Below are 10,991 nucleotides of genomic sequence, written 5' to 3' on the forward strand. Positions count from 1 at the left end.
TCGTCTGAATGCCTTTTATTTCCTATCTTGCTTCATTTCACTGGCTGGAACTTTCTTATAGGAGATCAGACATCCTCACCTTGTTTCCAATTCTTAGGAGGGAGTCAGTCAGTCTTAAACCTTCAATAATGTTTACAGGATTTTTTGTAGACATTCTTTATCAAGTTAAATAAGTTCCCCTCTGTTTCTGTTTTTATGAGTTTGTATTACGAATAAGTGTTAAATTTTGTCAAATGTTTATTCTTCCTTGGTTGATATGATCATGTGATTTCTTTTTAATTTGTTACTATGGTGGAGTACACCGATTTTTCAATTATTAAACCACCCTGACACCCCTAGAATAAACCCAGTTTCGTTTTGGTATACAATTCTTTTTTATATATTGTTAAATTCTATTTGTTAATATTTTGTTAGTGGTTTTTGCGTCTATATCCATATTTATCTGTTGCTTTGTTGTGTTTTTTACTTGCTTGCTTTTCATATTGTTTTTGCCAGGCTTTTTTTTTTTTTTTTCTTGTTTCCAGGTTTTTATTGCAGGGTTAGAGGGACCCATCCGAGGAGGGCTCACAGTTTCTTCAGCCACTCCAAGCTGAGGCCCTGGGGGTCCTGCGGGTGGCTGGGCACGTCTGGCAAATTCCTGTCATCTCGGAGGGGCACTGGTAGCTGTAACGGGTGGCCTTGTTGATCCTGCTGGAGTACTTAGTGTAGGGGCTTAACGGGGTCAGGGTGATAGTGAGGCCCCCGATGGTGAAGGATTCGACAGCACCAGCTCCTCCTTGGCCCAGGTGTTCTTGAGGAAGATGGTGAGTCTCGTCGCCATCTTAGCCAGGTTTTGATACCAGGGTTGATGCTAGCTTGATATAATGAATTAGGAATTATTCAATCCTCCTCTACTTTGTGGAAGAGATTGTGTAAAATTGGTATTAATTCTTTAAAGTTATGGTAGACTTCTTCAATGAAACCATCTGGAATGGGAGATATCTTTTATGGGGGAGTTTTATTTAAAATTTTAACCACAAATACTGTTTTTTTAAATAACTATGTTGTTGTTGTTGTTGAGTGCTGTGGAGTTGGTTCCAACTCATAGCAACCCAATGTAAGATTTCTGAGGCTTTTAAGTCTTTGCAGGAACAGAAAGCTTCATCTTTCTCCCACGTAGTGGCTGGTAGACTCAAACTGCAGACATTATGTTTCAAAGTTCAGCCCCTATTGTATGAAGACATTGTGTTCCCAAAATTGCCTATTTTATATTGAGTTGTGGTAGTTTCTGTGATTTGAAGGAGTGGTCCATTTCATCTTAATTATTAAATACATGTTTGTGGAGTTGCTCCACATGTTCTCTTAGTATCCTCTTGGGTCTACAGACTGAATTGTGATAGTGCCTGCTCCATTCTTGATATTGGTCATTTGTGTCATCTCATTTTTCCTTTGTTAGTGTTGCTAGAGGTTTGCCAATTTTGTTGATTTTCTCAAAGAACCAACTCTTTGCATTATTGATTTTTTCTTATTTTTTATTTTGTTTTGTTTTCAGTTTCACTGATTTCTGCCCGTATCTTTATTATTTCCTTCTTCCTGCTTGCTTGGGAATTTTATTCCTCTTCTTTTCATAGGTTGCTAAGGTGAGAGCTTAGACTATTGGTTGGAAAGCTTCTTTTTAAAATGTATGAACTTATTACTATAAATGAACCTGTTGGTACTGCTTTTGCGGCACCTCACAAATTTACATATGCAGGGAAAGTACTCTGTCTTCCAGGAAGTAAAAGTCTTAATAGCAATTTTTAAGTGTTGTTTTTGTTTGTTTGTTTGTTTTTTATTTAGGAAAAAAAAAAAAAAGCCTCTACAAAAAAACAAAACAAAAAAAAACTTCACAACATTTATAACAAAGTGATGAATAAACTTTTCTTCACAGACATACCCTTTGGCATAATTCCCCTACCCTCCAGGAAACTTCTTAAACAATGCATATAATCTTTCTGACTTTGCAAATACAAACATATGTTTGTATGAGGGGCCTTTCAAACACAACACCCAAAGGATTCATCAAATAATTCATCCATCTGAACGTATAACAACTTGAAGTCTTTGCATATTATTTAAAAAAAAAACAAAATAAACTTAAGGGATAAATTGGAAGAGTATAAAATACAGTAAGATTTAATATTTTTGTTATAAAAAGCTTTGAATAATCAATAAGGAAAAAAGAATAATCAATAAGGAAAAAAATATGAAGTGGTGATACTGAATAAAATAAAAGCAAATGACCAGTAAGCATAAAAAAAAGTTCTTTCTTATTGATTATCAGAAAAATTCAGAACAATACAATATATAAGACGAGCTAAGAAAAATGATAGTGATTGCAGTGAGGACCTGTGTACCAACAGTGAGGACAGGAGTGGAACATTTGGAAAAGCAGTTGACACGGATGTATAGTTTGGAAAGAGTTAAGGGTGACTGTCTGATTTATCATTTTGGCACTTGAGGAAATGATGACATCATTTATCAAGATAGAGACTATCAAGATGAGTTTGGGCATGGGGAGGTCGAGTTGTCCACAAACTTCAAATGGAAATGTCCAGAGGGTGTTGGAACCCAAAAAACATCTCAGTTACATGTCTAGATCTGGAGTCACTGGCCAAAAAGTGGTAGTTGATGTCACAAATGTGCTTCTATACATGTTGTTGTCAGGTGCCATCGAGTCGGAACCGCACAGCAGAACGAAACAATGTCTGATCCTGGGCCAACCTCACTACTGCCGCCACACTTGACGCCATCAATGATGCCACCTGGCTGATCCATCTTGTTGGGGGTCTTCCTCTTTTTCTCCGACCCTCCACCTTACCCAGCATGACATCCTTCTCCAGCGACTGTTCTCTCCGGACAATGTGTCCAAAGTATGAGAGACGAAGCTTAGCCATCCTGGCCTCCAAGGAGCACTCTGGTTGCACTTGTTCCAAAACAGATCTATTGGTTCTTTTGGCAGTCCATGGCACTTTCAGTATTCTCCTCCAACACCACATAAAGGGAGTATAAAAAGGCAGAAAGACAGGGACAAAGATGGAATTATAGACTCATAGGGAGCTACAGCATTTAAGGGCTTGGAAAAAGAAGTGAAATCTTTGAAGGAAACTGAGAAAGATTGATTCAAAAAGGTTGAGGGAAGATCAGGAGAACAGAATGTCCAGGAAGCCAAAGGTGAATATAGATACTGTAGAGTAGTGTTAAATATTCTAGCAAGGACTGGTAAAATGAGAACTTCAATGATGAATTTTGCAGTTAGTAATTTCCCTCAGGTTATTTTAAGTGGAGGATGGGTGGGCAAAGCTAGGTTGCAGTGATTGAAAAAACGGAGGAAATATGGACAATAAAGTTAGATGATTCTTTTAAGGAGGGTTGTTGTTGTTGTTACGTACTGTCGAGTCAGTTCCAACTCATAGCGACTCTTTATAGGGTTTCTGAGGAACGGCTGTTTAATTTGAACCACTGACCTTGGAGTCTAGTGCTTATCCTGCAGTGTCACAAAATTAAAGCAGTTAGAGGGGAAGAAATATTATACAAGTTCAACTGAAAGGATAAAATAGCTTACCAATGACACTCAAACTGTGTGAGAATCTCACGTAATTTTAGATTCAAGACATTCACAGTCATAAAAAAAACAACTTTACACAAACTTTTAAAAATTATATAAAACTGGTGTCCTTTTAGTGGATGAAACAAATTAAGGAACAGTCTCTTTCCTGGCAGTGGAGTAGAAATAATCTGGATTTTATTTTAATAGCCTAGATATAAAATAATGCCATTTTTCAGAAGACATTTATGCATTGAGCTCTTTCTTACTTTGCTTCTAATATAACGATTCACTGGCTCAACATATTCAGTAACATTTTGATTGATCTATATATATGTATGTTTCTCTTCACTATACATATAATGATCCCTGGTGTGTGTGGTGCTGTAGGATAAGCACTGAACTGTAACCACAGGTTGGCAGTTCAAACCCACCAGCCACTCTCAGAAACTCTGTTGTTCTTGTTGTTAAGTGCTGTCGAGTCGGTTCCAACCCAGAGCAACCCTGTATAAGGTTTCTGAGGAGTAGCTGGTGAGCTTGAACCACCGACCTTGTAGTTCAAACCAACTTTGCAATCCAGCTCATTAACCCACAACACCACACCAGGACTCCCAGAAATCCTGTACAGGGTCAATATGAGTTGGATGCAACTCGATGGCCCACAGCAAGAACAATAGTAATACATAAAATCCTCTTTCACCATATTTTTGTGGCTTTGCTAAGTCATTTGGTAAACATTTAAAAAATATACTGTGCTATTTAACTCTGTGACTATGTATGGCTTTTGCATCCCATTTCATACATAAGCCACCCTGAAGGAGCTTCTAGTAACTAGAAACATTGACGTCCCACAGACCTGTCTGAATCTTTCTTATTCTTCCTTGGTCCTTGTGTATATATCATGTTGCTTTCAACACTGACTCAATATGATTCACGATTGCTAATAAACTCCAAACTCATCATGGTTCACCCATCACACTTAACAATGCTGCCCAATTATAGTCTCAAGTAAAAAAAAAAAAATTAATCTTAGGTTTATTGCTAATTTCTACACATCCCTTCAGCATTTTGGTCTCTTTCTAAGTACTACCAATTTTACTTTCATGGACTGTGAACCTCAAGGTCATCAGTTTAAAGCCATCAGTTGCTCCTTGGAAACTGTGCAGGGTCGCTGAGTCAGAAGACAGCACTTAACAGCAACAACAGCAGTCTTTCTACTTATCTTCTCCCTCTCGATTCCTTGGGCTGGACTCTGATCATACCTCCCTGCAGATGATTATAACATCTCGCCACCCTGATTTTCATCTGCCATCATCAAGGGACCTGTCTCCAGCTAATAGGAAGGTCACAGTGTCCCCGGTATGAATGGGCCCTTTTCACTGTCTCATTTGTACTTCCTGGAACATCAAAGAAATCCTCACTGTTAACTTATTTGAAACCAGAACACTAAAAGTACTCATTAGAAGAACATGGGTTTTTTTAACTTTTTTTTTTTTTTTTGCTTTTGTTTATTTGTTTATTATTTTTTTTCAGAATTTCTTAATGTGAGTGTGAATTAACTTTAGTCCCAGTCTAAAGGACATGAGTCAGGAGCCTTGGTGGCATAGTGTGTTACACGTTGGACTATTAACCCTAAGTTAGCAGTTCAAACCCACCTGCTGCTCCACAGAAGAAAGATGAGGCTTTCTGTTCCTGTAAAGATTTACAGCCTAACATGTTTTGAATGGGTAAAAGAGAGGAAATAATGTTAAGATGCTTGGCTGTCTTTTGAATCTTGGTTTCCTTTGCCTACCATTATAACATAGATACATGAGGGGGAGAGAAAGGAATAGACAGAAATATCACCATAGAAAGCTTATAAGTCTGTCTTCAGCCTATAACTGATTGGAATATCTAAAATGGGGCTACAATGTGCCCAGTGAAGGAGGCTTCCTACATAGCCTTTGCATTGCATAAGACCATAGGTGGAATCCTGAACCCCTTCTAGAATCTTCTGAGGAGGGAAATTTTCATATGAAAGGACAAGCAGATCAGCCTGGAGTAGCTAGAAGAACAGAAGATATTTCTTGAAAGAAAGACAGGCAGGAAAAATCAAAAACAATAATGGCAGTCTGATTGATTACTACAAGAACAAGCAAGTTGTTAGCCTGGAAGCCATCAAGGCAAGTGGTTGGGTCCCTTCAGAGCAAACCCCCTTCCAAGGCTAAGGCTCAAGGGGAATACACGAGCAAGCATGTGGTCTGGCTGGTGACTACGTTGGTCACCAATAAGGGGAAGTGAGGGCAAAAACAGCAATGAAGTTGTGAGCTAAGTGCAACCACATTCAAGAGACTTCTGTGAACCCAGATTGAGACCTGGTTGGCCAGTAGTATGGCAAGACCTGGGGACACCTGGGCCCAGAGACAGTGACATGACCACAGGGGACTAGAGCAGAGAGTGAAGTGTCCAGATGATATTAAGTGAGGGGAGATGCACCCATACTTGCAGATAATACCCACTTGACCTGGTTTCAACGGTTGGATGATCAGGACTCAACTAGAAGAAGAAAGAAGAGGAGAAAAAAAAGAGTAATCTGCTACAATTTCATGAACTTGACCTATACTTATGGATGTAGTAGCTCAAAAGAAGGAACAAATCTTTACAGCAAGGATCATTCCCACCTCCTCAGTACACAGGGTTGACAGAGACAGGCAACTTAGACATTTGCTATCCAAAAAAGGGGGGTGAGGCTACAAAGGCAAGAAGTGACTGGCTTACAAAAAGAGGGAGCCTAGATCCAGATGGTGCAGGGGGAAAGGTAGAGTCTCCACTGGGTAGTATCCAATCTGTCTGGGTAGGGCTGATGAAAGTAGATGGGGATAAGACTCTTGTGGTACAATAGTGAATAAATGCTGTCAAGACTGACTGTGAGGGTTGAAAATATAAAGGTAGACATTTTGAACAAAAGGAGGGGAGTGGCTGACTTTGCAGTCCAGGAGAGGAGATCCCTGGGACCATCAAGGGAGAGGAGCAGAGTGGGAGACCCTACCCAGAAAAGCAGTGATGTCAGAGATGGAGGCAGAGATGATGATATGGAGAGATGGAGCGGCTGGCGACTCTGAACTCAGGGAGGGAGAGAGGCTGTGTGCTGGCAGCTGGGAGTCAGGCTTGCAGAGTGTACCCTTTGATTGATGATGCATGGAGGGGATTGTAATCTTTGTAATGAAATGAAATATGATAGGATGAATGTAAAGCTAATGTTCTCCCACGGAAACTGTCACATAATTCACAATAAAAACTTAAAAAATAAAAATATTTACAGCCTCTGAAATCCTATACAGGGTAACTGGACAGCACCTAACAACAACAACACAGGACATGGATAGTCTTTATCCAAACATTATCTTTAATGGTTAAAGAAAGATATGAAATGAAAATCAGCCATCTGTAGACTGTAAAAGGCAATGAACCCACTGACTCACTTGTTTCTTTTAACTCCATAGAAAACCTATTTTTTTTACTAGCTCTTTTGTTCCACATCAGCTAGTTCCTGCACTGTTACCATTTTCTGCCTTCTTGGGAACAAGCTCTATTATTTGACTGACATGTAGAAAAGTGACACTAAAGAACATTTATAATCCCTCCCAAATGGTCAGATATGGTAATTCCCAGTGGCCAAGTAGAAATAAAATGTGTGGCTCCTGAACATTCTTTCTATTAAAAACCTCCACTGAAATATTGAAGTCACTGCACAGTCGACAGTAGATACTACAAATGGATCAGCTGCTTTTTAAAGGTCAGCAAGTCTCCCTTCTCTCTCACGTCTCAAAAACTCCCACTGAGACAGACGGTTACATCCAGTGTATAGTTTCAGACACACACAAAGGTACATGAGCCTTGCAAATGGAAGACAGACACACAGCCCTCACCAAATAAAAAAGCTTGAGAAAAAGTCCATGTTTGTTTGTCTTTCGTATATTTTCCTTTCAAATAGGAACTTCACTTCCATAGTGAAATTGTTTTTACAATTCCTCTTATAAGAGAAGGATTTCAAAATCTGTTGTTTTGTTTGTTTGTTTGTTTGTTTTTTACCAAGATACTTATTCACAGTCGAGATAGAGATAGGAATGCAAGGAATGTCAATGACTTGAGGCCACTTTGCTAATGGTGGATGATTGTTAAGTGCAGTGGAGTGGAGTCAGTTCGACTCATAGCCACCCTGTACAGGGTTTCTGAGGCTATAAATCTTTATGGGAGCAGAAAGCTTCATCTTTCTCCCACAGAACAGCTGGTAGTTTTGAACTGCTGAACTTGAGGTTTGTAGCCCAATTCGTAAACACTACGTTACCAGAGCTCCTTAATAAAGGTTGTTGTTGTTGTTGTTAAGTGCCGTCGAGTCAGTTCCGACCCATAGTGACCCTGTACACGGTTTCCGAGGGTGTAAATATTTACGGGAGTAGAAAGCCTGATCTTTCTCCCGCGAAGCAGCTGGTAGTTTCGAGCAGCTGACCTTAAGGTTCGCAGCCCGATTCATAACCACTACGCTACTAGTCAGTTAATAAAGAAGATATGGGGGACAGCAAAGTCTCTTACATGGAACTCTTGCCCCAATGATGCTGTTGTTGTTGTTGTTAAATGCCGTAAGTCGGTTCCGACTCATAGCGACCCTGTACAGGGGTCCCAAGGAGCTGCTGGTGGGTTTGAACCGCTAACCTTAAGTTAGCAGTCTGGTGTTTATCCTTCAGCACCACACCAGGACTCCTGCCTTAATGATAGCTGACCAGATTGTTGTAAGCTACCAGGAAGTCTGCCCTGATTCATGACAACCCAATGTGTAACAGAATGAGACACTGCCTGGTCCTGAAGCAACTCCATGATCGACTGTGAATTGGATGTTGTGATCCACAGAGTTTTCATTGACTGAATTTCAGAAGTAGAGCTCCAGGCCTTTCCTCCTAGTCCATTTTAGTCTAGAGACTATGGTTAAGCCTGTTTAGCATCATAGCGATACACAGGCTCCACTAACAAATGGGTGTTAGCTATGTATAGAAATCTGCTACTGAGCCACCACTATGAACCAGGTTGTTGTTGTTGTTAAGTGCTGTTGGATCCATACTGACTCACAATGACCCTATACAGGGGCCCCCAAGGAGCACCTGGTAGATTTGAACCACCAACTTTGTGGTTAGCAGTCCAGTGCTTATCCTATAGCACCAGGCCAGGACTCCATGAACCAAGTGGTGGTGGTGGTGGTGGTGTGCGTAAAGTCAATTCCGCCCCATAGTGACCCTGTACAGAGTTTCCTAGGCTGTAAATTTTTACGGGAGCAGAAAGCCTCATCTTTCTCCCACAGAACAGCTGGTAGTTCGAACTGCTGGAGATTAGCAGCCCGATTTGCAACCACTACGCTACCAGAACTCCTTCTGAACCAAGTTGTTGTTGTTAAATGCTATCGAGTAGATTGCAGCCCATAGCAACCCTCTATAGGGTTTCTAAGGAGCAGATGGTGAGCTTGAACCACCGACCTTGCAGTTCAAACAACTGTGCAGTCTGACACATTAGCCCACAGTGCCATACCAGGACTCCATGTAGACATCCCTATTTTTCTACTTTTTAGACAAGACAATATCTTTTCTTCACTCTTCTTAAGGATGTAGGATGAAAAGAAAATAGAATATCTGTTTTTATTATAAAAAGTGTTTTACTTTGTTTAAATGGAGAATGATATATAAAGTCAAGGAAATCACCTTTATATGTGTTTTCTGCCAGCTTTATAAATTCACCTAATCCAGGATCTTTCCTAGGTTTACGAACCATTCTATGGGTATGTAAAAAATAAATAAATACATAAAATTACTGATTTCCTATAAAAACAAAGTATCAAAGGATGGGGGATGCAAAGAGACTTTTGCACATCCCTCTGCCTCCCATTGGAACCTACCATCCAGACTGGCTAGACTATGCTCGTTTTCTGATACTGCTGTTGTAGGAGCCCTGATGTGGCACTGTGCATTAACGTGCTGGACTGCAAAGCTGGTTTGAACTAAAAGATCAGCGGCTCAACCTCACCAGGTCCTCCTCAAAACCCTATACAGGGTTGCTATGGGTTGGAATCAACTCAACGGCCCTTAGCAACAACAACCCTGATTTTTGTTTTGGTGAATCCAAGCTCATCAAGTTGACAGATATCTTGTTAGATACAGAATACTGGCCCCTCCTTTCCTTTCTAAAGGACACTTCCTTTCCCGTTCCATGAGGCCTCTCTCTGCCACATAAGCAACTATCTATAGGAAAAAGAAAGTATTTTTGACAAATGTGACTCTCTGGTTAATTGATTTTCTGGTTAACTAAAATGAGACCTTTTGGTTTCAAACTAACTTCATTCCTGAATGAGTTCAGTACAGTGCATACAAACTTGTTATGTGACTTGCAGTTTCCACGGCATAGGTTCAGCTTCCCAAATGTCAAGTCTCACTGGGCTGTAATTTGTACACAAATAAAGAAGACATAGGATGTTGGGTTTAATGTGTACTGGTCTGAGAATATATCTTGAAAGGTCGTTTTTAAAAAATTCATTTCTCCTGTCTTTTACTGAGTTTTCCTTCCAAATAAGAGCAAATAAAATAAACCCAGTTGTCTGTGGGTTGCAATTTAGTTGAGACCAAAAATGGATTCTAGAATGTTAGCTAATTTCATTCCCAAGAAATTAAGGAAATCAACACACTAAAATTGTAGTTAACGTCATACAAACTCTATCCTTTTTCTCTTTTCTGGTTTTAAGGTTACTGAACCAAATTTTGGGGTGTCGATAGATTTGAAGGCATATGCATATCAGCCTTTGAGTGTTTTCATCTTCAAACTGCCCACCTTCTTTGAGATATTCATCCTTCCCTTTTCATGGAAACAAGTTCCCTGGATCCACAACCTCAGAAACCCCCACGATTTGGCTTCTTTGCGCTCAGGCTTAAGAACGGGGTCTCTGGAGTCAGTTGGTGTTTTGTTAGTTGCCAAGGAGTTGACAAGCCCATGGGTACAGAGTAGAGCTGCCCCATCAGATTTTTAAAGTGGGGACCTTTTGGAAGCAGATTGCCAAGGCTGCCTTTGAAAAGACTTTGCTGGTGGGTTCAAACCACCAACCTATTGGTTAGTAGTGGAGCCCTTAATTATTTGTATCATTGCTTACTGACTTTGCGACCTTAGACAAGTCCTTACCATCTATGTGTCTGTTTCATCATCTGTAAAATGAGCATCACATCTTTGCCTCCTAGGGCTATTGTGAGACTAAACAGAGAGAATCTGGGCAGATGCTTAGGACAGAAACTCGACTGAATTCTGTTGTTCTGCTGCTCATCCCTCCCAGTCCCCATGTGACAATGTTTGTCAGAGAAGCTCTGTAAACCAACTGCACCTAAGTTTATATATCATGAAGCTTTCTCGTCCCCATCCC

General features: G+C 40.2%; 1 pseudogene; it reads right to left on the reverse strand.

Moving 5' to 3' along the window:
* Positions 1-564: 564 nt before the first annotated feature.
* On the reverse strand, positions 565-820 carry LOC102817523 (annotated as a pseudogene).
* Positions 821-10,991: the final 10,171 nt, after the last annotated feature.

Source organism: Chrysochloris asiatica, unplaced genomic scaffold, assembly GCF_000296735.1.
Source record: "Chrysochloris asiatica unplaced genomic scaffold, ChrAsi1.0 scaffold00094, whole genome shotgun sequence".
Taxonomy (NCBI): domain Eukaryota; kingdom Metazoa; phylum Chordata; class Mammalia; order Afrosoricida; family Chrysochloridae; genus Chrysochloris; species Chrysochloris asiatica.